The sequence below is a fragment of the Corvus kubaryi genome, unplaced genomic scaffold (genome assembly GCF_017639235.1).
Source record: "Corvus kubaryi isolate FWS band 111438036 unplaced genomic scaffold, C.kubaryi_AGA036_p1.0 37398, whole genome shotgun sequence".
In the NCBI taxonomy this organism is placed as follows: Eukaryota; Metazoa; Chordata; class Aves; order Passeriformes; family Corvidae; genus Corvus; species Corvus kubaryi.
The window spans coordinates 16,767,527-16,794,930 of record NW_024581137.1 but is presented as its reverse complement, the minus strand read 5'-3'; the positions used below and the strand labels follow the sequence as shown (position 1 = coordinate 16,794,930).

The following is a 27,404-nucleotide window of genomic DNA, read 5'->3' as shown; positions in this document are numbered from 1 at the left end:
GCGGGGGCAGGAGGGAGGGCAGGCTGTGCGCTGAGCACCCGGGCAGGGCGCCCGCCGTGAAGGCCCCGCGAACTGCAGCTTCCACAATGCCCTTCGCCCGCACCGGGCATGCGCGGCCGCCGCCTGCGAGGGCCACCCGCCCCGTCCCCTCCCGGCGGCGGGCGGGGACACCGGGAGCGAGGAGGTGGCCGGGGCGGCGGGGCCGGGCCGGGCCGGGCCGAGGGGCGGTCGCTGCCGCGGGCGGCAGGTGAGGCGGTGCGGGGCGGCCGCGGGGCGGGGGCCGGTCCGGGTACTCGCAGGGGGCGGTTTGCGGGGGCTGGCGGCGGCTGCCGCCTCCTGACCGAAGGGAGAACAGGTGATGGGGAAGCGGGGGGAGCGGGGCCGTGTCCCTCGTTGTCGGCGGCGACCCCACGGCGAGGAGGCGGACAAGCCAGGGAACCCTCCCGGAGCGGGGCTGGCGCCGCGGCCGTGGGCACCTCCGCAGAGCCGGGCAGCGAGAGCGGTCCGGCCCGACAGCCCGCGGTGAGGGTGAGCGGTGCCTGCTCTAACAGGCAGCTGGTCAATTACAACTCTAATAACCTCCCCAGAGGTCAAAGGCGCTGCAGGTTTAAAGCCTACTGGGGCAGGTAAAGATGTAATTATGTTCTCCTGACAGTTTTCCTTGATGGCTGAGTGCCTTGGGACTTTTGGCCCCACCCCCCCCCCCCCCCACCCCCGACACCTGTCTTCGGCTTTGAAAGCTTAGCAATGAATTTGTGAGTTTGGCCCCAATGGATACGGATGCCGGGTTTATCACATCTTGCACCTTTTTAATTATTGCGTGCTGACTAAGCATGGTGAGAAAGTTTCTCTTGGCTGCGTCAGCTCTGGATGCATTGCACATGCATGTTCCGAGGTCGGGATCACCGGTGTCTGCTGGGTCCCCTTGCTTCCTTCCAGACCCCCTCAATTAACCCGGTGTTTAAATGGGCTATGAAGATGAAGGCTGCATGTTGGGAAAAATAAATAAATTGGAGAGGCACACTCTCCTCTGGCGATGAGAATAAGGACTGTATCTGAACAACTGCTCAAGCCAAGGGAACATATCAGTGTTTTCACACCAGTGCCATAGTTGGGTAACTATTGACAAATGCTGACTTTTAAACGGTGACTGCTGACTTTGGTAATAAAACAGAAACGTCTCCTTTTAAGAGCGATCTCAAAACACTTGAAGTGATGGATTGGCTTGTTAGCTCAAGCCTTGACTTAGCTGGGAACCAGAAGAGCTCTTGTTCTCTGCGGAACAAATCTGACTTATGCTAAACACATCAGCTGTAAGACAGGGTGTTTATTTTGCAATGTCATTTTCAAAACCGTGGTAGATACCAAATGCGTGAACTAGATACAGGAAAGCTGCCTTGCAGTCTGCTTTTCTGCCAGAGTGCATTTTGAACGGTTTATGATTGCAAGGTGGCAGTTTTACTTGGAGTCTCACTTTTGTGTTTTAATTAGCTGTCATCAGAGCTGGAGTTCAGCTTCCAACACTTGTGAAGTGTGCCATGAACATGCAGTCTAGGTACCTGGGTAATGTTTTGGGACTAATTACTTAGAGCCCATTCTCTATTAAGCAATGTGCAAAATGGATTGACTGTATGAAAATCTCTTTCTAGTTAAGCTTCCAATCTCCTGAGTTGCATCTCATTGTGGACTTACTGAGGTTTGCTTCAATCATCTGGCAATTGAATATTCTTACTCCCTTTTTTCTCACCCCCTTTCTCTTAAAAATCGTTGCTTTAAAGTGTTCCATAAGTGCTGAGGGTTTAAATGTTCCCTGTGACAGCAGCCCACATTCAGTTGCTGTTCCCCAGAGTTTTTAGTGTGTCTGGCCTGTGCTCTAACACAGGAGGTGTTTTAAAACATAGAGGCTTGGAGCTTTTCCACAAGTAAAACTATCAAATGATCAGAGATTACTTTTCTCAGCAGAAGAAACTACTTTCTACTTAAAATGGCTTTTCCAGTCAGGGTGTATCTAGGCTGTGAAGGAATGGATTTTTCTAGGAAGTCGTGGGAGGCAGGAAGAATCATGAAAAAGAAGGTGGTGCAAAGGAGAGCATTCAACCACAGAGCCAGAACCAGATCAGAGGTCCTTAGCTACACAGATAAAATTTCTTCAAGAGCACAAAGAATCTTCTCACACTGTGGGATGGTATTTTCTTAGCTTATGTTCCAGGGTGGCTGCAGAATTCAGTGTTGTAGCTCACACTGAGAGGTAGAGTGAGTCTGTGGATCCACAAAGGTCAGGGAAGAGAGGGCTAGGAAGGGTCAGTGGAATTTTGGGGAAGATGAGTGATGCTCCCCGTTTTGCTGGCTACCTTCCTGGGGAAGCCACTGGCTGTCCCTAAGGGACTTTGCACAGAGCACTGACTGAGGGTTAGCATTTGGTGGTGGTTCTGGTGTGCTGGATGAAGGCATGACATGGGACCCCCTTCCATCTCCTTTTAGGTCTTCCTGCACCTTTCCTTCACCTTCTGTGGTAGAACATGTTCCCTTCTTCTCCATCAGCACACCACCTCCTTTGCCACCACTCTGCCACCTTCCCTACACAGCTGTCTCTCCCTGTCCTGGAAGCCACCTGGTAGGTGTGGGGGGCTGGAAGAAAGTAGGTTTCTTTCTTTGCCTTCCAAGTAGGCAGACTGGGCCTGGTGGCATGGGCAGGGGAGAGAGGGCCGTTCACACCTGGTCGTGCCAGACAGTGCCCGGCTCCGCCTGTGTTTGGCACAAGCTTTGAGCAGGGCATTGAGCTCAGCATGGGGGAGTCTCAACTGCGAGTGTTCCAAGCCAATTACTGGATGCAGTCTGTGTATGACAAGCTTCAGTTTCATTAGCTGCCTCCCAGGAGGATCGAGCTGTGCGGCTCACCTTTGCAGAGATCAGAGTCTCCTCTATGGTGTTATTAGGTGTTTTTAAAAATAACTTCATCAATCCTCTTTAAAAGAGCTGGTCTGCTCTGGTAACAGTGCCTTCTGGTGCTTTTCCAGATAAGGAACTTGTCACTTTTCCTGCTGTCATACAGGCAGCTTCTGCCCTATTTAGAATACAGTATAAAAAAGGACTACAGAATAACCACCAGTCTTGAGTAAAGATTTATGTGTTTAGACCAAGTGAACATTCCTTATTTAACTGCTTTGGACAGTATTGGCTTATGAAGAAGTTAGGATCAAGCTAAATACAGAGTTGAAGATAATAACTTCACATACCGGTGTCTTGAGGAAACCTTCATGATAATGTCTCTTATATAACAAAATGACAACAGGCCAAAGATATCTTCTATTTTTTCTTTCTGTCCCAATTAGAAATTCATTAGCTTTAAAAAGAATCTGAAATACTGCGTTGTGCATGTATGTGTTTCATCTATACAATGGTGGGAAGCAACCAGATGAAATAGTGTAAAACCAATTTCAGTCTCTTTTGGGGGTCTGAAAAGTAGTTCCCAGCAGTATCATGAGGAAACAGCAATTGCAGGACATACCTAGTAATTCATTCTGTAATGGTGTATGCAGGAGCAGTGTTCTAATTTATACATTTCTTTGATGTTTTGTGAACAGATGGCATTTTTAGAAAGGTCTGTTAATTCTGTGGGAACTTAGTAATGGCTGGGGGATCAGAAGAGAGTAGTAGTCAAAGTCTGACTTCTCTGCTCTCAAAAGGGAGACAGCCCTCTGCAGCCTCATTTTTAAGCTACTATGCTTTTAGAAAACCTTGCTTAAGAATATTCACCAGTGCCCTCAGCATAAATTTGGAACTTGTTGATTGGTCTTCATTAATTGGACTGTTCTCCATGAACCCATCACCTGTTTTTACAGGTAAAAAGTACTGGGGCAATTATGGCTAATTGTGGGACACAGTGCACTGTGGATTTTCATAGGAAAGTCCTTTACTCTTTCCCTCTTTCCCTTTTTTCCACTTGTTTCAGGGTTCCTTTCCTTTCATTTTTCCTTTCTCTGTTTCTGTCTCTTTCATTGCACCTTTGACTTGGTTCATGTACTTCAGGCACTTGCCTAAAGTGCCTAAAGCACAGGACCTAAGTACCTATTTGCACTGTGACATCAAAGGATCACTTTTTGAAATTACAACTTTTCCTTTGAACAAGAAGGAAAAAAGGTTCCTGGTTGCTATGGTGACGAGCACTATATAAGTGCCTATAAATAAATAAACAGCTGATTCATGGACTTTGATTTGCACTATTTTTTGCTTTTCTAATGAGATATAATTAAATATCAGAATGTGAGGAAGTGACTTTCTATCAATTTTATTAAATACATGTTATGCCTTCTCTTTTACAGTATTTCAGCTGAGAACAATTAAATAGTAAGATGTATATTTTTCTCTCTGTGGGAAGTTAATGGTTTGGAAAATCATGGTCTAGTATTTATAGTAAAAACTTTCAGATGCCAAAAGGCACTCCAGTAAAAAGGTGGTGTCCATTTTCAGTTTAATCAGAACAGACATTTTGAGCTAAATGCCTATTTTTCTTATCTCTAAGAGACTATTATAGTTGTTGCAACCTTTAAGTTCCAGTCACAAGTGTCTGTAAATGTAATTATGTTCTTCTGCAGTATTTGAAACCCCACTGGTGCACAACAACAAAACTTGAAAATGTCACTGACTTTTATGTCAAAATGACAAAGAGTGAAAAATCAGATATTCCTTGTTAAAGTTTGAAGAGGAGGGAAGAATTGGCTTTTTCATAAGCCCTTTGTTCTCAGGTCCATGATGTAAAAGTAGCTTTCTCTCTGTGCTAGAGGTGATAATTGTAAAATGGATTGGATGGAGACAATAAACTGCTTCTTCAGAAGTCAGGGAGTAGCCATCAGCCATTGCTAAGAAGGCCCTTTTCATTATTAAGCTCTGGAGCCAGTCCACTCAGGTGCAGTTCCTGAAACAGGACTTGAGCCCAGTTCCCCACCAGTGCGCTGGAGGAATCCCACACAGGTGTTTCTCACTCAGGAAACGGGTGCACTTTGATTAACAGCAAAGGAGAGTCTGTAATGGAAGGAGCTGTCATTAGGGGAAGGAAAAAAGGGAGGTGTAATATACAGAACTGCTCCCTAGTTAAAGGATCAGTCTGGTTTCTTGGTGGGAACTGATTTTGCCACAGTGGCCTGAAGAGAGATTTCCTCAGCCCTGAGCTGTGGAGTGCAGCTTGTGCACTGAGGGGGAGTAGATCTGCTTTCTACCACAGTCACAGCTTTGTATTCAAAAGAGCTGTCAGATTTCCAAAGGACTTTGGAGCACTATCCTGTGCTATTAAACAATGATATAACACCACCACATCCTCCACTGTCTTCCTTCCCTTGGTGCATTCAGATTCATGTCTATTTGCTTTACCAATTAAATATATATTTGACTAAATACCTTTTACTTCCAAGCGTGTGTAATGGGGAGGACAAGGATATGTGGTAGTTTTTTGCAGTTACGCACAACTACTTCTCACAGGGCCAAACATGCATTTGCACACAGCTGTTGAAGGCAGGGGCAGAACAGGAGAAAGGAATGGTGTCCCCGAAGGTCTCACTTGAGCAGTGACAGCCTACTCCCGTTTGATTTATGTTTCGTAGGCCTGTCACTTTTGTCACAGCTGAGCTGCTGCTGTGGCCAGGCTGTTGGTGCTCACCTGAAGAACAGTGACAGCTTCAGTGAAATAGCCATAGAGCTGCTTCTGAACCTGGTGTTTTGTGCCATGGGACTGTGCTGATCTCTCAGGGGGTGGCAGTGTCCCAGTCTTGACGCTGTGCCTGCCACAGCACTGTTTCATGTGGGCCTGAGGCCAGAGCAGGTTGTGCCTGCTGGAATGTGGTTTGTGTTTCATGTGTATCAAAGGCAGTTTTACCTGGATTGAGGGTAGGTCTGGACTGTCAGTGTTTGACCTGCATGACTGACAGTGGAGAAGGCAATCCAAGGTCTCTCCTGAAAGGGTCGCTGCAGAGGCTGATGAGGTTTGTAGGCAGCCTGAACCCAAGCAATCTGCTGCTTGCAAGGGCAACAGGGGTATGGGAAGGGTGCCAAACAGGGAGTCTTGAATGTGCTTCAAGTTTGCAGCTACTGCCAGGGCTAACCACATGGGTTTGGTGTTCCTGGAGACCAGGTTGGTGCTAAATGAAGACCAGGCTCTGGAGTCATTGATGGAATTTTCTCAATTGAAAAGCAGCACTATTAGTAGCACATACTGCCTTTAATGGAGAGGCATCTTTATTTAGAAGTCTTTTCTCTGGAGAGGAGGATGAAATATACATATAGATACTAATGACAGGACAAACTGTTGAGGACAAGCTGGAGCTGTTGTGTATCTCCTTTTTTGGCATGGTTAGGACAAAGGGTGAAACAGTGCATATACCAGATTTTTTTTTTTTTTTCATTCCTCAGAAGCTCTGCTTATGTGTGGTTAGGACTTTTTTTCTGTCAGAATTTTTTTTAATAGATAGATATGATCCAGGACCATCTGGTGGAATTTGCTGTTGTCACATCTAGGTTTTCTGATGTATTGCCTGTCAAGTTATGTTGTATGTTCAGATGAATTTCTCATATGATCTGCTGACAGCTACTGACAGCCCTGAGATGGGAAGTTGGAAGCCTGGGGGGAAGAACAGAGGGGCAGAGCTAGCTTTAAAAATGTGACTTTGATTGCTTTTGATTGGTGGGCTTTTATTTCTGGTATTTATAGGTGACTTTTTTAGTTAAGACAGGTGAATGAGTGAACTTTAAACCAAGTGCATCTAAGTGCACCTAAAGTACTGTACTTTTACTCGGAAGGTCTTGGAAGTCCACCTGTAGTTTTGTTGGTTTTTTTTTTCTTTGACATTGGGCTCTTCAGTCTTTCTCTATCCTTAGCTCTCCATCTGTAGACAATCTCACACCTACTTAAATTGCAGCCTTTTCTTCCTCCTTTACTCCTCAATCCTTATCCGGTCCCTCTTTGGAAAGATCTCAAAACATTTTTGTATTTATTAGGATACCATTAGGTATCCTAATAATCATAGTATCTGTCTGCTAATTCTAAATCCTAATACCATAATAATTCTGTAGTAAAATGAACTTAGATTTTTGACAAATTAGTATTAACCTTTGCAGACAGATCACATGTATAAGCAATAAGCAGCTCTGAAATAATGACAGTAATTCTTCTCTTGCTGGTATAATACTCAAATAATTAATTAAAGTAGATGTTTTTGATGTAGAGGTCCACAGAGCAATTGCATTTCTTCACACACTGACGAAGAGAATGGTGTACTTTGTAAACCAGAATCCAAACAAGCCATAAGCACTTCAGTTTTGTTCTTCATTTTTTTCTGCCATAATTTGAAGCGCCAGGTAGCAATTATAGGCTGGTGACAAGATAAATTTCACAACTTGTTGTAATTTGTCATTTTTTAATTGGCCAGATCAGAAAAGAAGTGATTTGTGTTTGAACTTTAAAGGTTTTTAGTTTATGTAGTGCTGGTAGAAAGCATAGTACAGGTATTTCTGAATGGGTTGGGAGGAAGCCCATTTGTGGACAGAGGTGGGATTGCGCTGCAAAGGCATGTCCGGGTGTGGCTCTAAACAAAGACTCCCCCCTTCTCTCTCAAAGCTGTGCTGGGTATACCGGGCCTCCTGCTTGTTACATCCTGCCTAAATGTTGATGAAGTTGGAAGTCCCCCTTGAAAAGGAAAAAGCTTTCTTCCATGGGAATTTGGATCTTAAGATGACAGTCCCCAAGCTCAGGGGACTCCTGCTGAGGAAGAAGCTGGAAAGCATTTACTTGCCTCTCGTTACTCCTGTGACTCCCTGATGCTACTTCCTGGTCTGGGGACTGCGAGTGCCCTTCTGTAGCAGTAGAGAGAGACATCGTATTAGGCTGGCCAGTAGAACCTGAATATAGGGACTACTGTTGTGTACTCCACTCTTGTTCCTAGAGTATCATATTAAGGAGATTTGAGACTTGGAAATGATCCCACTCGTGTGCTGTCATGGGGGATGAATTGGGTGTGCAAGGGTCACTGTAAAGACACAGCAGCTCTCCATGGTGGTGGTCTGTGTTGGATGGAGCGCTTTTCTCATACTGCTCAAGCATCAGCTCAGCTATTTTCAGAAGAAGTGGACTTTGAAGGAAACCCCATAGATGGAATATGGCCAAATTCTCTGCCTGTAACATGTTTGATAGCACTGCAGGGTGGCAAAGCTGGTCTTCAGTCCTTAAACGCATTAAATTAACTCTAGGCAAGCTTGCTGAGAAAAGGGTAATGAAGCAGGTCCAAAATGGGGCGTGTGTGCTCAAGCGGGTGCAGTGGCCTTAATACTCCAGGCAGCATTCCTGCAGGCACGTGGCTCGGGAGCAGCCAGGTCATGGAGCACACTGTGCTGTTTGTCAAATGTATTGCAGACCACAGGTGCAGCCAAAACGTAGCCAGGCATAAAAGAGAAAGTCACTTAGGAGGGAGAGCAATCCCAACAGGAGAAACTTGTGATGCAGTCTGGCATAAGGCTGGCTGTGGAGGATGTGTTCTAGTCAGCACCCTCTCAGGACTGCCTGAGCCCATTGCAGCAAACATTTCAGCTTCTGGTAATAGAGAGTGATGACGATCTCAGCACATGGATTGTATTGTTTTAGGTAGAGGCAGCGTCTGAACAGATCTGACATTGTGCAGTCTTCAGCTTTATTTCATGTGATGAAGAGGTGGGAAGGAGGAGATTACTTGAAGCACCTGGCTAGAGGCAGAACGTAATTTATCAGAGTTCATTTGTCTGGAGGAGTACACAGCCCGTATATAATTTAGAAACATGTTAAAAAATAGGGAGCTGTTGTCTTTTAAAATCAGTGAGCACTCAAGTCTGTTGGTTTAAAATCTTGCAATATGTCTAAAATTAACTAGGAAAGTGTGTGTAAATAGTACTGATAATACTAAGCCCTTCATAAACTCAAAATAATGTGTATTTTCCACGTTTAGGCTGAAATACCTGGAGCTGCACATGGATTTATCCTTGTCAGTTCTTCTGACATCACATTTAATAGAGATGTTTTTTTCAGATGTGATCTGTAAACAGATTTTTTTGTTTGTTTCTTTTGCAGTAAATGTTGCTTCCCCCACATTTTTTCTTTTCCCGTCTTCAAGTGTTTTCTCCCTTCTTCTGATTTAAACCTGATGATTTTATGCTATAGTTAAATTATCAAAGAGGGAGAGCGATATCTGTGTCCTCCACCTTGTTGTAAAAAAATCTATATTTTTGTTTTCTGCAGTGTACTGAGAGCAAGATAAACGAGCAGGGTGTTGCCATCCTTTATCACAGTCAGAATGATAAATGACACGTCCTGGAAAGTTTAAAGATGCGTAAGAACGCAAATCCTTGGCCCACAAGGATGTGTGGTTGAAAGTGCTGATCCAGCCAGGAGTTAGGCACACCCTTAAATCTAAGCAGAAGCGTTGCTTCCATTGGGCATATATACCTGGTGCCGTGCTGTGTGGGGTAAGCAAAGCTCATTCTGTGAAAGGAGGTTTCACTTGTTGTAGTGGCTTGAAGTGGGATAAGGACATGAGCTTTTTCCTGTCCCCTGGAAGAGCAGTCTTGAGAGTAGTGCAGGTGTTGCTGTTCTGTGTTACTGTCCTTGGCTCAACAGCATCACTGATGTAGATGGAAACCCTGATGGTTTGGTGTTTGCTACCTTACAGTGCATCCCTCCACTTCTCCTCGTTTTTCACACTCTGCCTGTGTCTGGTAACCATAGCAGAACGCCTTGTTTGTAGCAGGTGATACAGCACCCCAACACCTCTGCCTAGCAGGGTGGAAGCACTAGAAGAGACTGAGGATATTACACAGTTTCCTCTCTAGCAAACAGCAAAATATGTATAAATTTTCAATAATTTGCAATTCAGCCAGGAGGGCCAACAATATCCTGGGGAGCATCAGGCACAGCATCGCCAGCCAGGCATGGGAGGGGATTGTCCCACTCTGCTCTGCACTGGGGCGGCCTCACCTCGAGTGCTGGGGGCAGTTTTGGGTGACACAATGTAAAGAAGACATTAAGCCATTAGAGAGTGTCCAAACAAGGGCCACAGGGATGGTGAAGAGTCTGTAGGGGAACTCTGGTGAGGAGTGGCTGAGGTCACTTGGTTTGCTCAGCCTGGAGAAGGGGAGACTGAGGGGAGACCTCACTGTGGTGTTCAGCATCCTCAGGAGGGGAAGAGGAGGGGCAGCTACAGATCTCTTCATTCTCGTGACCAGTGATAGGACCTGAGGAAATGGCCTGACGCTGAGTCAGAGAAGGTTTAGGTTGGATATCAGGGAAAAGTTTTTCACCCAAAGGGTGGCTGAACACTGGAAGAGGCTCCCCAGGGAAGTGGTCACAGCACCAAGCCTGACAGAGTTCAAGAAGCATTTAGACAATGCTCTCAGTCATATGGTGATGCTTAGGATGTTCTGCATGGGACCAGGGGTTGGACTCAATCTTTATGGGTCCCTTCCAACTCAGCGTATTCTATGATTCTATGATCCTATGATCTTTTCTCTATCTGGTTCTTTTTCTGGGTCCTTTAGTGGGAGTACTCTTTTTGGCTCTGTTTTCTTTCCTCCCCTTTGGTTCATTTTCATGCCACGTTTCTTACTTTGTATTTGATGTCATGTGTGCTTTCTGAGGATGCAGTGTATTCTCTGCACTGGTTGCTGTCCACATATTCCTGGTAGCGTGAAGTCATCTATTTCTTTTCTCATGGATTTGAGCTTGCTTTCTAACTGGGAGATGATATATCATTTTTGTGTACAGATGTAAATGTTTTTATTGGGTTTTTTGGTACTGAATTAGATGTCATCCCTCTTGCATCCTTGAGATTCTAAAAGAGAGATGGAGGCTGAGTTTTCCTGATGCACTGATTTTATAGCATCAGTTTCACTGAATTACCACCAACTGATCCCACAGCATTGCAGCTGGCGCTGAAATTTTCACATTCGTCTCCTGTGTTTTTAGTGATTTTGTTTACTTCATACAGTGCAATGAGGTCTCAAGCTCATGACTGGAAATTTCTTGGTATTTTATTGATAAATACAGATCAAAAAGATAATCTCCCAGTCTCGTGTTTTTTTTTTTTCTAGAGTAGTCTTTGAAGGTTGCACATTCTTCTGTTGTACATGCTTTGTTCAAGTGTGTTTTATTTTTGTTCTCTATTCCCCTCCTACTTGTTTCTTCTCTTCCTTTCCTTCATTGCAGTCCTAGGTCTTCTTTATTCTTTTGGGTTGTTTTGTTTAGGTTTGAGAAGAGACACACCTGAGTTTAAGTATAGTTGGCTATTTGGAAGTTTTCCTTAAAAATGCCATGTAAGCAAAGACCTCAGTAATTTGCTCCTTCATCTCTTCAAGCTTTTTCCAGTGTCAACTGAAAAGTTTCACAAACTTTTCCCATCCTGCCTCCAGCTTTCATTGCCTTTTGACCATCCTGTGCTCCAAAGCTTGCTTTGTCATACCTGTGAGAGGCTGTGCTGCACAATTCTCACATCCAAACCGACTGATGTTTCCCTTTTCCATTGTAAAATGTTTCAACTTTTCCTTTCAAAACACACGTCCAAGTGTTCTCCTCTCTTCTGGCCTTTGACTCTACCTTATAAAACTGCAACAGAGATCGAGGTACTCACTGGCAGCTGGACTTCTCTGCTTCGTTGCATCCAGGAGCCCCTTCTTCAGCTGCTAGATGTTCTGGAGGCCACATGTGCATAAAAAGGGGACAAGGGGCATTTTGATATTAAACAAGGATTTCTTCGTTCTTGTGTGGAGGTGGCATATATGGAGCTTGAGATTAAACATGAGAGGAATAAGAGTTTATCTGATAACAGAAGGGGTTTCTCATATTTATGAAAAAGTGGGTTTTGTACCAGCTTACTTGCCAAAGTTCAACTGCAAAAATGTAATTCATTTTTTCCGTTTCAGAGATTTCTTTGTATACAGTGTTAATTGCCTTTCCATCTTTTTACTGTTTTACCTTAACAATTTCATTACACGTGTTTTTGCTCTCAAGAGACAGTGGGTGTGATGCAATCTCTGTTTTAAACTGCTATCATGTAATTAGCAGGGAAAGATGTCTCTAAAGTCTGCTCTGCTGTCTTCTTTGCTGCTCAAGAAGCAAAGAGGAGCTGAATTACGGGATTTGAGTCCTCGACTGGAAGTCCTTGTTGTGTAAGTTTGGCGTAGGCTACTGCTGTTTCAGAGAACCATCTCTTTCTTCAGCTTAGAGCTGTGTGCTAGGACCATGCTTTAATGATGTCAAGGAGTTATGATGAGTTTCATGGTTATGCTCTATGTACCTCTTGCATAAAGTGAGCTTGCACATAGATCCTTCTTATTCATCTAGTTGTGCTCTCTGATAGTAAACCATAAGATACCTCTTGGGAAGTCTTACAACTAACACTGAAAAGTAATTTTTGCTCTCCCTTCTCAGAGCTTTCTGTCTTCTAAACCAGACTGTTTGGGATGTTTCTGCTACATTCTTCTCAAAGCCTTGTTGTGAGTTTTTAATGTCTTTCAGTGCTAAAATTTCACTCGTGCAGTCTTGAGCTGTATGTAAGTTTTGAATTACAGGTGACCAATGAGATACTTAAGCACAGTCTGTGTAACATGCCTTGGAGATGCCTTGAAGGAATTTGAAATCAACTGCTTCTGTCCCAGGAAAAAAGCCCTCCTGAGTCTTGTGTGTAGGGACTGCACTCCCCCTTCAGAAGAGAATGCACTTTGTATTGTCAGAGATTCCCTGGATGTGATGGGGTTTTGCATGTGCTTCTGGCAAGCAGTCAGTCAGATGTAGTTACAGAATGACCACAGTCTGTCACACAGAACATTCATTGGTAAGCCTTTGATGCATTGGAAATGAGTTAGTTGTGAATTGCTTCATGCCTTACTTTGCTGTTGTTTTCCCCTCTCCCATCTGGCCACTTGTAACATAAATTGAGTGGGATGGTGGTGATTTGTGAATTGAAATCCCTTTGCACTGGAAAATTAGTTTCCCTGAGCAGATGAGGCTTTCATCTGTAGCTATGTGGACAAAAAGCCCTCTCCAGAAAGGTGTGTGACAGCACTTTCATGACCTCTTTTTTTGCACTGACTCAAGTGTATCATAAACTCCCTTTTGTGAGCCCAACCGGACTCAGGCTGTTCGTGCTGTTGTCATTTATTTCAATTTTCATTTCAATATTTTCCTGCTTACCTTTCACAATGGATAGGAGGAGTGGCGGGAGGGAAGAGGAGGACCGGTGAAAAATAAAAAGGTGCACAAAGATTGATTTGTGTAATTTTCTCTTTTAGAAGGAGGGAGAGAGACACCTAGGAAAATAGGTTTTCAGACCTCTAAGCACGCAGATGAAATACTGCCCTTCCTAGCAGACACTGTGGTGTTGCACTGAGGTAGTCACTTAGCACTAAAACGATATGACCAGATTCATTTTGAGGAGGCATGATGTGGTTTTCTCCGTGTGTCTGCATTTTTACTGCCTTTAGCTAAGTTAGGGCCTTTGGTGCTTATCAGTTTTTAATGATTTGTTCTTACCTCTGCTCCTTGCTTCTGGCTGTTTGTTCTTTACTACTTAGGCTGTTACTCATGTTCATGTAGAGACCTGAGAGTTAATAGAAAATGAAGATTGGCGTTGCTGTCACCTTCCCTTCTCCTGTAAGGTTGCCTGGGACAGTTCCACAGACATTTATATATGGCTTTTCAGCATCTTGGCTTCTGACTATGTTATGGTTGTGTCAAAGTATAAAGCTAAAGCTGGGAAGCTAGCAGCTCATTGAAATTAATTTCTTTGGATTTATAAAACCACTGATTAATCATCTTTTAATGTGGGTATAAACTTAAAAGAAATATGTAGTCTCTGTCTTAATTGTAATCTTTTATATGAATTTTGCAATAGTCATACATATGTATTATATACAAATATATATGTACTTAGCACAGAGGTCACAAGGCAAGCTATTACGCACAAAGTTCTCTAGTCCTTTCTTAATTTATGTGCATGTATTGTCCCATTGGAACACAGGACTCTTATGTACAGGCTTATTTTTAAGCATTAAATATATTAAAGCAAATGAGAGAAGAGGGTTTTTATTTCAGTATATTTTGGACTTTAGTTTGGTGTATTTCATCACTTGATGATAAAGAAATGGTGGTTATTTTGTGTAACTGTAAGTCACTTTAGCAAGATGGTTGTTTTCTAGTCAGTCCTCAGTCCCTGACTTTGGTCCTTTCTCCTTTCACACACTTGCTGCAGTAATACCAGTGCAGATTTGGGTCTTCATAGTTGCAAGAGAAGCTTTTTGTGCTGTAGCTTTAATCCCTCTGCCTGGAAAGAAGGGTTGGCTACCTCAGCAGATTGCTCCTGTCAGCCTTCAGGACAGATTATAAGCACACCATTCTGCCATAGAAGGGGGGAAGCAGGATGAGCCAAGGCAGGAAAGTTGTAAATGTCCTCTGTCTCTGACGTCTCCAGACCTGGGATAGGATTCACTGCCTGTGGCGAGTACATATGTGCATTTTTGTCTTGTCTTCAAGGTCACAAGAACCTTCCTCTTTGAGGTTGATGGGTGTGACAGCACCCATGCCTTTACTATGGCTCATCTTGGGAATGCTTTGCTAGTGAGAGGGTTCAGCCCTGCTCCAACCCTCCCTGTGCTAGGTGGCTTATGTGGGAATGGCTGCATCAATGCTAGTAGAAGCCTAGAGATGGAAAAGCACATCCTGATGTAGGAAGCTATCTGGAGAGCCCTTGATATCTTGAAATACTCTGTAAAGTAGCTGAAAGACCACTCTGTTCTTGGCTTTGCAAATATCAGGACATGGACCCAGAGCTGTACAAAATGAATGAGGGCAGATGTTTTTAACTGGAGCTGTCTTAAACAGTTGGTTTGTTGGGCTGATGTTGCTCCTTCTCTCAGTGACAGTCAGGTTACACTTCAGTTATTTGAAGAGATGCTCATTGCCAAAGACTTGACTCAGCATTTGATGCAACAGAGGCAGCAGATCTTGCTGGTAGGAAGGAAGGGAACAGAAATGAGCTGCTGTGGCAGGGTTGGGTAAGGAATCTCCCATCATGGAAGGGCCGCAAGTGAATAGCAACTGTATCAGTAGTTTTGCAGGTGTTCCTCTTTCAACAGATACTTCCTGCTTTTTCTCTGAAACTTTCACCTTCTTGTGTGTATTGAATGTCATGTCATGTATATTTATGGGGGTGTTAAAACCTCCACACAAATGGGTCACAAGGAGGGCTTGTAGGGGAATGATACACTGATTTATTGGTGGGAAAAATGGGGCAAAAATTAACCACCTTGGTTTTTATTACTATTCAAATAAATACAACAGCAAGTCTAATACAAAAATTTCCCATCAAGTCAGGCTTGGACTTCTTCTTCTTACTGCTGTGCCCTTGATAAGTATGCCTAGATTCAATAGTCTTTCCATGAATTTTCAAGCTGCTAAGAGCATGAAGAAGCTCTTCTTAGGTATTGAACTGTAAATTGTTGCATATGACACCTGGAGGAGTTGAAATAGGTTTTTACAATTAATTCAGTGTATTCATCACACTTTCCCTATTGTGTGCAGTGGTTCATGTTGAAGCTGAGAAAGATGATTCATTTGCTTTCTTCTCCCTCCTGTCAGTAGCAGCGGTAGACCTCAGAGCAACATTTGAAACAGTAAATGCCTGGCCTGCAGCCATGTGTTACTACTTCTCAGCTGGGTGTTCTGATGATACTGTAATCAGATGAGGGACAAGGTAAGAATTCTTTTCCATGGGGAAGATCAGACTGGGGTATTTAAGTACTAATCAAAACCCAATTGTTAGGATATTTTTTAATTGGCCAGCAGATATTTTTCAGTTCTGTGGCCTATGCTGTCAGGAAACACCCTTTTTTTTTTTACTTCCTGTGTAAGTCATTTTACTATTTGTGAGACCTAATGCTCTGTTCTGAGATTTCATGTGACTATCAGTACCCCTGGGATATGCTCCCCATCCAGAACATGGATGTTTTGTGCTCCCTTAGCATCAGTCTAAATGGTTACACTACAGGGAGGGTGTCCTGTGATACTGTGCTCCTATTTGTTGTTAATATTACACTGCTGTCCTAGGAATAGGGTTGGGTTGTATGCTGGCTGCATCCTTTAAAATGTGAGGATGTGTTGCACAGGTGTGGCTGAAGGGGGCGTTGGAGGCAAAACAATCTGTTTGCAATTAAGGGACTCAAAATGACAGTAAACCTTTTTATTTCCCCTGATTTGATTTAGATTCTCCTTTAGCTTGGCTCTGAACTATATTCCTGTCATGCTGCTGTTGCAGCTACTTCCAGGCATTTGTCAGACTGGCTAATTGAAGCACACACTGCAGCTTGGATCGAAACTGCTGTTTTGATCAAGACTGTAGATGCTGCTACTGCTTCTTGTGGAGTTCTTTCCATGAAGTATTAGTGATGCCTTAGGTTTTAACTTCTATATTTTTGAAATCCTGTGCTGCCTAGTGTGTAACTCTGATGTTTCTTGTGGCCTGTTGGCTGCTGTTCTCTCATGCTGGTTAGACATTAACAAACCCTCTCTAGGTTTCCACCTCAAAGACACCAGGCCCCAAAATGTGTAAACTAAAAGCCTCTAAAGAGGGGGGAAAACTTGGGGTAATTACATCATGATCTGAGGTTATAATTGGAGAATTAACGCTGATATGCAAATGAACCAAACTTATAAAAGTGTGAAGAACTCATGACCCAGAGTCCATCTTGGGTGTAGCCTTTTGACTGCCCAGGGTGTACCTTTGAAGACCCTTCAAAAAAGTACCTCCTTTTTTATTCTCTTGTTCTTGTCTAGTCTCTGTGTTTTAGGTGGCCACCTCAAGCATCACTAAGACTTTGGTCTGTAGGTTTGGGTTCTCAAGGTTTTTAAGAAAGCACAAAGTCTCTGAACACAGAAAAAGTGGAAGGTTAGAACAAAGGCAGCTCAGGGAACAGTCCTATCATAGAATATTCTGAGTTGGAAGGCACCCACAAAAACAGTCAAGGTCCTAGACCCCGATCCTCAAAGCCCTCCTGTAATCCTGCTTATGAACTGAGATGTTCGAGTCAATTCTGGAACAACTGCAGCCCACTCGCAAACCAGTTGCATAATCCAGTGAAGGCAGTTAAATTCTTGTACATCTTAAGCCCCATCCTTTGCATACTTCCATGCAGTTATTATCTGTTCACCCCTATAGATCTAAGGGCCTGACGGTTCGTGAAAAGCAAGTTTTGTGTTTCTGTTATGTCTCTTCTTTTCCATACCTTGGTACCCCTATGATGTTCACATTCAGGAGTGTTCTTCCTTTCAAGAGCTCTATTTTGCTGTGATACTAACATCTTGATTTCCTAAGACATCTGTAAGACTTGTTGGTTGTGACTGCCCTGTTTGTTTCAACAGACAGGAAAAGGGGCTCTCTTCCTTTTCCTCTAGAATTCCCAGGACAAGTCGTTCTGACAGGGCCTCCAACTTGAGGCTAAATTGTGGGTCCAGGGGGGTTTCCCAGGCATGCAGGAGGCCCCTGGACCCTCTGCATTGCAAGTATGGTGGGAATAGAAGATGGGAGGGAGGGTGTGTGGGGAACAGAGCATGTCAAGCTTGTGGCTACTCTTCTAGCAGCTCTTTGAGAGCAATAGTGACAGAGCTGGTAACTTATTCCTCTCTGTGCTTTACCATGTTTACTCTGTCACCTGTGGTCTTGGAGGCCCCAGCTTCTGTCTTGAGCCCTGAAGCCCACGAATACAACCTTGGAGTACACAAGAGGTTTTGATTGTGGGTGGATTTTTCACAGGAAGCTGCTCCCGTATTAATGGATGCTGGTATGGTACATCCCACCCAGATCCCTTTGACAGTTTCAGTCTTTTTATCTGTAAAATGGAAGATGTGTTTCTTCAGGTGAGGTTGTGTCTTAATATTGAAGTGTCATCTGAGAGAGGGCAGATGATCTTCCTGCTGCCTGGGCAAAAATAGTTAACAAATAGCGGCTGTGGGAAGCACCAGGGTGAGGCCATACCGAGGGATCTCAGGCAATGTTTTACCCTTGGTTTCTTATGTCAGTCTTGGTGAACATCATTTACTTACCAAAATGCTCTTCTGAGCATGAATTATCTCATATAAATCTATGAATTTGTCAGGTTGATGTCAAGACATGTAACCTCTCTGTGTGTGTGTGTGTGTTTAAAATATGTTTGATCATATTTAAACCTTTTTAAACCTAGTATTTATGTAAAACTTGCACCCTACATCTCTTAAGCCTTGGGAGTATGTCATTCTTGAGGCAGTTGAGGAAAGTGGTGTTTGGCCCTTGAGATATTCTTCAGAAAAATACCTTTTACCTTGTCAAAGTATATTCTTGCTTAGTTAGGAATTTTCAGTATTTGGCTGAAGTCCTGGTCCTTTTGACATGAGTTTTAATGTTAACTTCTGCAGAATCAAAATGTCATCCTCTCTGTGTGAAGTCCCAATCTTGGTGTCCAGAAACCAAATGCTTCCTTTGTCTCCTTTTGTGTTTATCAGTACAAAGACCTTTTTGTTAGTTCAGGCATAATTTTTTTTTTTTTGTGCTCTCAAACTGAAATGCACTTTTGGTTCAAAAGCACTGCAGGAAGAACAATTTCTTATAGAGAGTCCTTCTGGGACTATAAATAATAAATGCTGTGACTCAGAGTGATGCAGGCACCCCTGCAACATATATGTGCAAGGCAAAGATTCAGTAAATAATGATTTACCTGCTCTCTGTCAGCCCTAAACCAAGAGGGACCTATTCAGACTTTCTTGCTAGCTTGATGAGTTTTGTTTGTGCTGTACTGCTTTTTAGGAGTTCTAAAATGTGATGCTGTTTTTGAAGGCTGCAACTTTATGAGGGGTATTAAATATTTATCAAATGCTTAGTTCTGAGCCAAGACCTCCTATTCAAACCTTACCAGCCTGTAGTAGGTGCTGACTGTGAAGAGCTTGGGACTGCCACACTCAGTGCCTTATGGTGCAATGGTAATGGAGAGTTATTATTTCACAGTTGCTGGAATTATTTGGTTATGGTTCCTCCCCCACCCCTTAATGATGTAGTTTTGTACTTTGTGGTGTGGCAGATTGACAACAGGACCATCTTCAGGACACAGGTTAAACTCTCTAAATTCTGTGCAATGTGATAAATTGTACCTAAGAAATCCATTAACATAACTCATTGCAGAGGTAGAGAATAAGCTTATTCATAAATAGAAGACCGGTCTGTATATGTTGTCCTTTCTTCTCCAGTAAAATAAAAGCTTGTCTAAGATAAAGAGACCAACATGGTGTGTCTGGGTTATCAGGGGTCCCACTGATAAAGTCGCTAGCCAAGATCTGTGGGGTCAGCGGAAAGGCTCCCATTAGCATCAGTGGAAGGTAGGTCATGCAGTGGAGCTTTCTGAAGTGCAAAGAACACCAAGTCAAGATGTGTTTTCTCAAGTGAAGTGAGCTCCAAATCTAACTCCACTCCTGGAGTTTCAAAATTCAGAGGAAAAATATCAGACTTGTTCCACACAAGGCAACATCTCTGTATTCAGAGGGGCAACAGGACAGTGAGATGACCTTAAAAAGAGATGGGTGACTCTGAATTTCCTTAGTCCCAATAGGACAGGCTGAGGGCACTGGGTGGGCTCTCTTCACTTTGCTCTTTTTTTATTATTTATTTCCTCCGGGCAGATGTGACTGACCAGTGTCTCTGTGAGATCCTCTCAGGACAGACATAAGCTCATGCTGTAGTTCAAAATCCACCTTGAGTGTGTGGGAAGAGGTGCCAGAGAACTTTTCTTCTTTTTCATCCTTCTTATTTTACCTGTTAGGTCTCAAAGGGAAAATCCTCACAGACAGATATTCAACAAGATGTGTCCTGCAAATATACAGTCAACACGTTTGCAGAGTGCCTCATATGTTTGCTTGTGATCTGCCTGCAAGAGTGTCCCTGCGGGGCTGAGATCTCACTCCTGTGTTTAGTGGTGTGACTTCCTGCCATGAGCCTTTTGGTGGGCTGTGGTCTGCATGTAGATCCCACTGTGGGATAAGAACTGGAAATGTTCCCAGTCAGTACTATCTGGTTTGCCATCTTCATGAAGCTGCTCAGTCCCCACAGGTTCAAGCTCTGCTCTGAAGGTTGGTGTAAGGGACTCACCTCCATGAGCTTGCGTGCAGTAGGATATTCTCTTATAAGCTCCTGGATAATTTCTGTGCCTTTGTGTTTAGGAATTACTTGTTTCCACCATAAAAAATAACTTTAGTTTGAAAATACTGTTCCCTGGGTCTCTGAAGGAGGGCAATCACAGCCTTGTTCAATTCTAAGCCATTTGCTGACCATCACAGCTGGGGAATTCCTTCCTTGGTGCCAAGGGAATTACTAGAAAGCATGATGAAAGGCTTTCATGTCCTCTAGCAAAGGGGCATTTTTTCCTTTCTCTCCTATTGTTTTCTTCTCTTGTGTGAGGTGTTTGGTGTAGCAGTGGCGTTAATGATCCTCAAAAGCAGGATTTCTAAAATGCGTGTGTCCCCCCTCCCCAAAGCAGTTTGCCGCCTGTCTCCCAAGACATGCTCAGCTCCGTGAAACAGCACGGTGGTGTTTGTTTCAGTGTGGCCGCCCGTCGGGGATTTGCAGGAATACTGCAGCAAATCATCCTGCATGCAAGGCTGACCTCTGGGAGGCTAACAAATTGAGGTGAGCCAGCTGGAGCGATAGGACACTGCCGGTAGACAGAGCATGCTCAGACCTGGGGGAGAGAGGTAGCTCAGGCTGCAGATGGTGCACGGGTTACGGTGCCGAGAGCTCTTAGATGGGATTTTTGCTTTTTCTTTGTGGTGGTGAGGAAAGAAGAAGACTGGAGAGTGCTCGTTCCCCTGCAAAGCATAGCTTTAAGGTGTCTTCTTTTTTCTTTTCTCCTGTGAAAGAGAGGCACCGGATAGCATTTCCTGTTATTTAGCAACACCAGGTATGCATGCATGTGCTGAAACACCGATCTACCAGTGATAGTACTTCCAAGACTAAAAGGGTTGCAGATGCTCTGAATTACTGCATTTCTTTGCTGGGTGTCATTGTAACTATGCTGTGTTTGCTGTGCTGATCACATACGGCTCTGAATTCAGTTTTGTTGGCAGTCCTGGTTGCAGTGTACTGAGGGGAGGGGGGAGGTTAGCATGTTTTTGATATCTCCTCGCTCCCCTTTCCCCACAAGTTCACACTGAATCCCTCCTCTATGTGTGTGCACGTGTGGGAAGGGAGTCAGTAGTTCATTTGTAATCCCACGTCTTTGTAGTCCCTCTTTGTCTGACTAGCGGTTTGCTTTATCATTTTTAAACAAAAGTCTCATGGGGAAAACACCTCTGATGTGGACTAAATTCTGTAGGTTTGCAGAAGTGTATTTCTTGCTGGACAGGTGCTGCTATGGGATTACTGTTTTTTTTTACCCTCCCCTAAAAGCATGCTAATGTGGAGCTTGTGGTAACCAAGGAGGGATTTTCACTGTTCTTATTGGCTGTGCTGTGCTCCAAACAATTTTGGCTCCTGCTTAGAATTTGCAGCACACGGAGCAGTCCTGGGCACCATGCTGATGGAAAGCAGGGAGAGCGCAGGCTGTAAATGCTGCTAAGCACCAGTCCCAGGATCCAAATAACGCAGGTACTCTACCTGCTGGAGAACAGAGAAAGAAAGGATAGATAAAGTACAGAGAATAACAAATGGCAGCTAAAGCCCAGAGGCATAGTTGGAGTGGCTGAAGATCGTCTTGTTCAGTACTTTGGGATTTCGCATCACATTATTTTAAATTCAGCTTTGCAGCATTAGTAGATTTTCCCTTCAGCCACCCCCGCTCCATCTTTCCTTTAGGCAGACCACTGAAGTAAGATAAACCTGCTTCTCTCTTGACATTTTTTTTTCTGACAAAAGTATCTTGCTTACAGACTAAAAGCGAGAAACCAGGCAAAACGGGAGGTTCTTTACTCATATGACAGGGCTGTTAATGACAGTGTAACCAGATAGGTTACTTTGTTCACTCGGGTGAACAAAGATTAGCTGGATGAACTCTGTCTGTTAAGCTTTCCTCTCTGTCTAGCCATGGTTATTTTGAATAACTTGGGGTTTCATCTTTAGGCTTGGAACTCTCAGAAGGTGAACAAGACCTGAGGGCTGATATGAATACCTTCTTTTCTTTTTCTTCACCTTTTTAGCTCGTTTTTCTTACATCTCTCGCCTCAAACTTGTTTATCAGAAATGCATCTTATTTAGGGGAATTTTCTGGAGATCTGGGATTTTGTTTGGGGAAAGGATTTTATACTCCATTATGGATGGAGGAGAGAACTTGGAAATGCAGATCTTAAAAGCCCAAGAAATATTCTTTTTAGATTTATACTTTTAGCTCAGCTTTGTGGTTTGCTTCTATGTATTGACTGCTTAGTGTTGGAATTTTTTAACCTTTTGTTTTGTAGATCAAGACAGGAGTATCAGCAAATACTAAATCAATGGCTGCTAGTCATTGTGAAGGGTTGGATCTCTTCCTGTCCCAGCTCTCACTCTGAAATTAAATGGAAGAAAACTTAAGTTTTCTATCCATAAGTGCAATTGGTAGGTGTCCTGTAGCCACCAGACTTCTCCTCTTCATACTGAAGGTACGTTTGCAGTAGGGACCAGTGCACAGAGCCTCAGTCTCCTTGGTTTCAGTCTCGTATAGAAAGATGAACAGTTTTTCTTTCTATTCCTCACTTATGCTAAACCATAAAAACTGAAGATAGACCTAGTTTTGATCACAACTCTCTATAGATAAGGGTTTCATAAGACAGGGGTTTTTTTAAGTATATTGTAATATTTTGATTTTTTTTTCTGAATAAAGCTCTATTTTTAAAATTCTTCTTGAGACTACGTAGTCAAGATATTCTTATTTATCATGTCCCTTCTTTGTATCAGGCTTCATTAATGATATTTTTATCTTTAACTGCTGAGCTTACTCCGTCTACAAGAATCTGCTCTTTTCCTGTTTAAAAAGTCAGCACTTCTACAGTTGGCTGCTTTTTACAAAGAAAATGTTCCAGTATATCAATCATTCAGTGTACCATCCTTTCTTTAATGTGCTATGTACTGTGAAAGATATATGTATCTCATTAAATAAATAGAGTGAATAAGATGATAGCAGCTTTTTGGTCTGTGGGGATTGACTTGCTTGTAGTTCTGTGGGAATCTGTGACAGAGATGAGAATAAAAGCAAATTCTTGGCTGCTGAATCCCAACTCCCCCTCTTTCCAATTGGGAAAGTTGCCTTCTAGCAACTTCTGCTTTGAGCATGAATGAAGTAGGTATTTAAAACTGCATGTGTTACATACACTGAATCCTTAGCTAAGCCTCTTGCATCAGGGATGGGAGAAAGAACAGAAGACATTTTGCAGGGGGAGTGTGAAATGCCATGTTTGCATGCTTTTCTCTTCCTGTACTGGTCCTGGAAAGCCAGTCTAGCAAGGGATGGATCCAGGGGTAGGAAGTGATGATGGGGAAAATGTCCTTGAGGAGGGAGTATCTGCTCCTACCCCTCCCAGTGTGTTACCGTAACAAGAAGCCCGTTTCCTGCGCATGCAGCTCTGCTGTAATTCCTTCGCTGTCCTGTGGCAAGGGCAGCCCCAGTCCACTTCCAGTTGTGTTGCATTTCTGGGAACTGTGGAGATGGTTCTGTTTGGACATCCTGCCACCACTGGCAGGCTGTGTGCACAGGAGCTGACCAGCCAAGCTGGCCTCCATGAGGAGGCATTTCTCTCTGTGCACAGAGTGGTGATGCTCTCTGGAAATGTGTCTCCTTCATGCTTTTTGTTTTTCCATTTTATGAGGCTTTTTAGCCTGCTGTAGCTCTGGGAAGCTGAACATTGGCCTGGAAAATGTTTGGGCAGTTGGTAACAAAAGCTTGTCAAGGCCTAAGTAGACAAAACCAGCACTTCTCATTCTTTTAATACCTGCAAGAATAGGTGACCCCTCTTTAGGCATGCTGGTCGCCCTTGTTCTCCCTAATCAAGCTCTTGGTTTTTCCCTTTGGGGGTTTTAGTAGTGTGTGTTTGTCTTTTTTGTAGTTGGGGTTTTTTGATGTGGATTTTGTAACTTTTCTCCCCATTTCTTACTTAGATTGCAGTCTTTAAATGGAGAGATTTGGAACACTGTCCATCATATTAATAGCTTTAGTGATTCATCCTACTGTAGCTTCACAATTAAAAAAAGAACAACAGAACTCATCTCCTAAATGAATCCAAACAGTTCTTTATGCCAGCTGCCTATTAGTGGAAATTCCTCTCTCTCATCCCACCCACTCTGATCTCCTAGACATGTTAATAGGAGATGGAGAGCAGTGTCTCCATCTATGTTTCCTGTGTCCTTACCACTTCCTGAGGATGTTTAATACATCAGATAACCTGTAGCTAACAGGCAGAAGGGGCTGCTGTGTGCAAACTTGAAGGAGAGTATTATGGACCTGCAAGACACTGGAGAGCTCTGCCAGAAGTGCCTGCTGAACACACCAAATGAATGTTCCTGAAGACTTCACCTGGTCACCAGCAGCCAGTGCTAGTTAGAGGAAAGGTAGCTGGGCTGTGAGAATGAAACTGGGATGCTTTTGCTAAGTGAATAGGGATGGAGGAAGAAAATGGGGTAAGCTCTTCATGCCTGTGATCTCTTGGAAAAAGAGTAAAGATGAGCTGACCAAAAATAGAGTCCCTCCCACAGGCTCTTAGCTGCTGGAGCGGCATCCATTGTGGCTGAGCTGCAGGCTTCAGGATATGCTCTCTTAATTCCATTGCACAGTCTTGAGCTGCCCCCACACCGGTGTTTTTGTTGAACTCTCCATGTCTGGCTCTAAGTCTGCTGCCCCCTGCCCTGTCAGCATCACTGGCAGGGAAATCTGCCTCTTCTGCTTCCCTCTCTCACTCTGCTGCTCCCCTGCAGCCCACTTGTCTCGGGAGTCCTCAAGGGCACGTCCCATCCCCTCCCATGGGACGGACATCACTGCCCTTTGCCAGCTTGGCAGCAAGAAGCTCTGTGCAGCTTTTACATGCATGTCTCTTCTGGCTTGGCTCTGGTCTATCAGCTGTCATTTCTCCTGGTGCTGAAGGATGATGCTTTAGCATTTCAAAGCAGAGTGGAAAAATGTCAGTCCATGCAATTTCCTTGGTGTGATGCCATGAAGATTTTTTGCCTTTTCTTTTATACCCGTTATACCTTTTTACAACTTCTGTATTCTTAGTGCTTTTTGCCTACATTCTTGGACTTGTTTGTCAAGCTAAGAGACTAAACATTTTAGAAGGTTCGTAGCCAGGGATCAGTGTGCCCCAGAGCCCAAGGTCCTCTCCAGAACATATTCTGTAAACTAAGATAGAACCATCCAGGGGAAGGCTCCTTGGAGAGGGGGGCTCATTCAAGCCTCTCATTGAGGAATCTTTGATAGATATGCTAATTAGTAAGACCTCTAATGTTATACCAGATCTTTTGGGGGGGGGCATTGCGGTGTGCATTTTGATGCATTTGACCTAGATATAGTGCACCTAAAGATCCTTAAAATAAATACCGAAGTAAAATCCCTTTTTCCTTTCTAACCTTGTTTGACTCTTGATTTTAAGACCAGGAAAAGGCATCAGGTAACTGGGGCATATTACTCACGTGGAGCAGAGCCCTGGTTATCCCAGCATCACTGGGAAGTGAGAGGGTGGATGAGTGTGGTAGGGATGGGGAGGAGGGAGTCTGTGAGCAGCTCGGGGGCTGACTGGCCTAGGGGCTGCCCTCTGTGGAGAAAGAAACAGCACAGAGCACTCTGCTCTTAAGAAAAGTAACAGCGTGTCTGGCCTGCCACTTCTGCAAGTGCCTTTCAGTTCTTAGGATGTTCTCTGATAACACTGTGGGAATGGCAGCTCTAGACCCATTTTGTGAGGGAGATTTAGTAATGAAAATTTATTTTATTGTGAAGCAGTTCTCTTCAGGCAGAAAACGAAATGCTTTCACCTGTTTCAGTGTTACCCTCTGCCTCCTGGGAAAGTTTCCTATCCCATGTCTACTGCTGCTGACAGCATTTTATGACTGATCTCGGCTTGGGGGACTGAGGAACCAGGGGACATGGAGAGTGATTGCTTGCCTTTCTTCCCTTGGTGCAGCCTCTCCTGGGTACATAAAAGCAAACTGTGGGATTGTTTGTTACTATTTATGCTCTATCGTTCCCTGAGGGACCAAAAATTATCGTTCTTGAAGGTCTGTTTTCACCGAAAGTGTCAGATTAAAAAAAGGTGGATGATAAAATGTGGGAAAACAGGCAAAGAATTAAGACAGTTCTATGAGTACCTGTGAAATTCTCCTTTCACTCTGCCTGCAGCACCCTTTCCTGTCCACATCCCCTTGTTCACTTCCAGCAAAAGCAGCTTTCTTCCAGGCAGCATGAACCAGGATTTAGGAATTGGCAATGAGGAACAGAAATGAAGATGGATTATTTTAGCATTGCTAACATTTAACACATATTCCTGACACCTGGTTGGCTAAAGTACATACGCTCACTTCAGCTAAGTGCAGGGAAGTGAAAGAGCTGTAATGAGGGAAGAGGTGGAAGAGGGCCTTGCAGGTGATTTTTACTAAAAAGCTGAGTTGTTCATTCCTAGCCATTTAGCAGGTGTGGCTGTGGCAGAGTCTGAAATGAAAATTGCTAACCTCTGAACATTGGCTGCATCCATCAGGCTGCATCTCTGAAGTGCCTCTTATGCCTTCCCTTGGGGCTGGAGGGGAGAGAACAAATCAGTCAGGGGTGAAACATTTGAACAGGCTGTTTTCAAGAGGGCCTGTTTGGCTCAAGGGGTTTGTAATGGTCAGCAGAACTCTCTACCACCAAAATGCCCGTGAAATGCAGGTGGTATCAGTGGTGTTTTTATGGACTGTGGGCTTCTTGTGCTTTTGAAACACGCACATATACACACTCACCTTGCCATAATGGAATAGTAAAGAAGCCATGTGATCTTCCTTCCTCTGCCGAGTTGTTGCAACTTGCATTGACTCCACTGAATTTGTAGGTGCTTTGTTCTTGTGACCCAGAGAAGTTAACTTTCACAATGCCTGTGGACTGGCCTTCCTTTAAGTGTGTGCTTGCAGCAGAGGACTTGCTTGTTAAAGGTCTCCTCCATGTACTGATTGTCAGGCTTTGCACATGGCTGCTGGGGCTCAATCCTTTCCTTGGTGATGCTGTTTAAGTCACTTAAAGCTGTGCTCACAAGATGAGAGGTTTGTAGTGGAGAGGTTATGTACAGAGCTGGATGATATCATTAGACATCTTTCAAAGACAGTGAAGAAGTAAAACAAAGCTTTGAAAGTCGGTGCCAACAAAATAATTTAGGATCTGTCCCCATCAAAAATTTCTCTTTCTGA

At 43.8% G+C, this 27,404-nt stretch overlaps 1 protein-coding gene across 8 annotated transcripts in view; it reads left to right on the top strand.

Moving 5' to 3' along the window:
• Positions 1–149: 149 nt before the first annotated feature.
• The window catches only part of POMGNT2 (protein O-linked mannose N-acetylglucosaminyltransferase 2 (beta 1,4-)), a 31,750-nt gene continuing 4,495 nt past the window's right edge, over positions 150–27,404 (top strand). Inside the window, exons 1-3 of one of the 8 annotated variants that reach the window (XM_042043732.1) lie at positions 20,766–20,976; positions 22,469–22,648; positions 26,013–26,162. The gene's annotated coding sequence lies outside the window, so the exon portion shown is untranslated. Of the gene's footprint in view, positions 248–531; positions 627–2,491; positions 2,615–20,633; positions 20,706–20,765; positions 20,977–22,468; positions 22,649–26,012; positions 26,163–27,404 lie in introns of those variants that run through there. The other 7 variants (XM_042043734.1, XM_042043735.1, XM_042043733.1 and 4 more) reach the window with 7 other exon arrangements.